Here is a 3,987-nt window from a genome sequence, read left to right as displayed (position 1 = left end):
TTTTGTTTTTTTTTTTTTTTTTTGTTGTTTTATTGGGGGGCGGGGGGGAATTATTATAACCAACCTGCCATCACGGGAGGAACTGACTATATGTGAATATAGTCATCCAGCACAGAAACATCCCAGAAAGCAAAGCTCTCCATTTAACTTCCATATGTCAGTTCATGTCCTGCCCTTTCAAGAAAGCATCTGTATATTGAAAGGGAGATTTAGCCCTCAGCTGGACCAAAAGTATTTCTCTCTCAGTGGATTACAATGCACTAATTTTGTAAAATAAAACAAAATCAAGGTTGCCTCAAGCTTACGGCCTGAGAACTCTACTGAAGTCGGTGTGGGTATTTCTGGTGACTTTGCTGGGCTTTGTGTCAAGTTCACTGTCTGGTGTATATGTTGTGTGGGCCATTGCAAAGAACTTGCATTGCCACAAAGTAGGAATATGTGCATGAATGACTGCTCCTGGAAGACATGCTTCATGAGACTAACAATATCTGATATTTGGAAGAAGAGACTAGAAAACTTAAATTCTCTTCCCTGCTCTGCAGCTGGCAGTGACCTTGAATGTGTTGCTTAGTCTCTGCATCTCAGCTGCCCTGCATTAAAAATAGGGAAATGATATCAAGAGTCCTGGTTTACAGGATGAAAGGCGGCAGTACAGAGAAAAAGATACGGTTGGCAACCTAAAATTTAAAAGGAGCACAGTTTGGTTAGCAAAGTCACTTCATCATGAAGTTTCCCTGAACAGATAAATTATGATATTTGGTTATTTTACTTTTTTTCTGGACAGTGGGCACTCAATATGGTACCCAAGAAGGGGGGGGGGGGGGAAATCTGGCTCTTTCCCACCTTTTCTTTCCACTTTCCCCCCAGTCCTAAGCCCAAATCAACCTTTCATGTAATTGAGGATTGCTTCCCTCTTGAAAAACAGGGAAAGAACTTTAACTTCATTCTGGTACCAGAAAACAGCAGGGAAAAATTGATTGGTCTCATTTGAAAGCCAGCATATCAGCAGACTTCTACTTCCTAACCCCTGAGTTATTGCCTTGCAATATCTAACTTGGATACAGGACTTAAACCCGCAAGATGAGTGCTATTGAATGAGTCATGCTGAAAAACAGAAGCATTTAACTTTGGAAAACTGACCTCAGTTCTAGCCCTTCCTCTTTTAGGTTTTATATTGCATGACATTTTAAATGAAATGTCATGCTTCCTTTTAAATGATGGGACCTTTGCTATGTGAGTATGATTCAAGAGGGTGCTAAGTACCCTCATCAGTCCCCTTGTCTGTCTTCCAGACTTTCATTTGTCACAATGGCACTAACTTCAAGTCACTCGGTAACATAATGCTTGCATGTTTTGCTTTTTGCTCTCACTTCCTAGACAGGTTGTACTATTGAAAGATCACCATGTCTCTTGCAACTCCCATAACATGCCAGACCAGTGGTTATTGTAGTCTGACACCCTGCATCTTGGCAGCAGCAAATATCAGAAGTTTCTGAAGGTGTGATTTATTTTTTTTTTTTAACTCCATGTAGTGCAGTGACTTGCCAGTAGCAAAAGCTTCCTTGTTACTTTACCTTGTATTTTTCCTTGTTGTTTGTTACCTTTTGGTTATAGAATAGAGGTTCCCAGCAAAGTCTGTGTATAGATGGAAATACTCTTGGATTCCTTGTTACTGTTGGGTGATCAGACAACCACTCTGGTAAGAAAAGCACTGCCATCTTCTAATGGTGGCCAGACAAGCGTGCCTCATTCTGTCAGACACAAATCTGGCTACCACATCCATGCATTTCATAACCTTTAAAATGTGCTATTTGACTGCAGGTCACTGTATTTAGCAATCAAACCTTGTGTGCCTCTTGGAGCTTTTGTCAAAGCAACCTCCAGCGCCCTGCCTGCAACAAAATGTGTTTTGTTGAAAAATACATTTTGACAAATGTTGATTCATTGAAACCAGTTGCAGAAGTGCCTTGGGTTTTGACTTCCTCTCCTTCTTTGTGTCTTTGTGACAAGGTATGTAGCAGAATTGGCAGATTCACTGAATCTGACAGGCCATGCCATAAGTGCTCCTGCTATGGCATCACACTTGCAACCTGTAGATTGTCAACTATGTGCCTTAGCACCTGCACCACCCCCAGCCCCTCTGGGTTTTGACACAGGGTTGGAATTCAAAGAAAAGTGAAGACACGCAGTGCATAGGTTTTCTTGGGAGGGAGGACCACTATGCACCTATTGGTAGCTTTAGCCATCTGAATATTTCTAAAATTCAAGTCTTTGGATACCAAATTATTGGTCTACCCCAAGCAGACAGGCAGTTGGTTTTTGACCTGTACTAAATACCTTGCCTCCTTGATGCTTTCAGCCATGGGGTCCTGAGGAGTGCCTGTACTCCTTACATTGGGCATCAGAAGTCCTTTACTTCTCTGTTGCCTCACTAGAATTTTCTAAGGACATCTTAGAAAGCGGCTGAGACTGTCGTGGGATTCTTTATTGCTTTGCAATAACACAGTCCAATCCGATTCAAAAGCAAAAATCTTGAAGGGTGTGTGGACACTGAATGGGTTTCTTTGTGCATAAAAAGAATTAGGCAGGCTCTGTTAAGAACATGGGTAAAAGCTTACAAAAAGGTTTAAAACCCTTTTGTCATTTCCTATTTTGTCTGTTTGTACTATCCCAGTCTTGTGGGTGTGCTAAAATACAAAGGTGGCCAATTCATGAGCAATGATATGTTTGAGGCTGCCTTTCCAGGGACTTCATGTTCCGAAGATGTTAGGCTGCTGAAGATGAGACCGCATTCTCCGCCATCAGCGGAGACCATGTGTTGTGTTATAAAAAGATTAGCAGCTGATGTCAGGGCCTAGTTCAGCATGGAGCTATTTCAGAATACGGTACTAACTTAGAGTAAGCATGTGTAAAATAGAAATCATCACTCAACATATGCAACATCTATGTATGGAGCAGAAATAAGTAAAAGAATCAAATGCCTATGCTTGGTAAACCACTTCAAACAGAAATGTTCCTGTGGGTTAATACTTCTCCATATGCCCTGCATCCCTTTCTTCTGCAGATACAAGTATGTGCTCAGGTCCAGATCCTCAACTAGTGTAGTTTTACTGCAGTCTGAGAGCTCCACCAATTCAAACCAGCTAAGGGGCTAGCCCTAAATCTCTACTATGACTATACAGAAAGACAGAAGAATTTAATGTGAGCTTACATGTTGCTCAGCATCAAATTCAGCCTCACTTAATGACATAAATCATTATAGCTCAGACTCGACCCTGTTGGGGAGGAGTGAATTTAACCTTATGCCTTGCTTAATTTCTTTGGATTGCCTTTAACTTAAGCCTGTGTTCAAATTCCCCTCTATCTGCTTTGACTGTGTATCCTGCAGTTTTCATTCATTGCTTCAGTAAATCTATAACCATATGATTTCACCTCCTAAAGTTCCTGGTACCAGCCATCATGAGGGTGGTACACTTGCATAGTATTATACCACGTTCAAGTTCTGATTTCTGTAAGTTTGTATTTATGTTCAAAGAGGACAGTGGCTTGGTTTGGGGGGTTTTCTCATGCATATGAATTGGTTATGGACAGCATACTAAAGAACAGAGCCACTTCTGACCTTTCTTAATAAATTCTGTTTTTAACATGGAGTTGAGAGGGAAGGTGTGGAAATGTTTATATAATGTTGTACATCTGAACATCAGGTGAAGTGTCTGGAGTAGAGACCCTGGTATATGTCAAATGCCCTTACACTTAACAGAGATTGTGCATTACTGCTTAAGTAAATCTGCTGGCATACTGACACGTCCGGTAATCGGTTGGTGTCCATCATCTCTAAGAAACATTCTTCATTTACTTTCTTCAAAACACTTGCTGTCCAAAACCCTCAAGCCTATTAAGGTGTCAAGTCGGAAGAGAAAAAACTCCACATGCAACTCTTCCCCACTGAAGAGCAAGCTCTTCTTTTTTTTTTTTTTTTTTTTTCAA

General features: G+C 40.9%; 1 protein-coding gene across 2 annotated transcripts in view; it reads left to right on the top strand.

Moving 5' to 3' along the window:
- PTPN1 (protein tyrosine phosphatase, non-receptor type 1) overlaps positions 1-3,987 on the top strand; it is a 69,212-nt gene that overhangs the window by 40,414 nt on the left and 24,811 nt on the right. The window lies entirely within an intron of this gene.

This window comes from Gavialis gangeticus, unplaced genomic scaffold (assembly GCF_001723915.1).
Source record: "Gavialis gangeticus isolate Ggan-Ray unplaced genomic scaffold, GavGan_comp1, whole genome shotgun sequence".
In the NCBI taxonomy this organism is placed as follows: Eukaryota; Metazoa; Chordata; order Crocodylia; family Gavialidae; genus Gavialis; species Gavialis gangeticus.
Note: the sequence above shows the minus strand (reverse complement) of the source record. Positions and strands in the feature narration are given on the sequence as shown.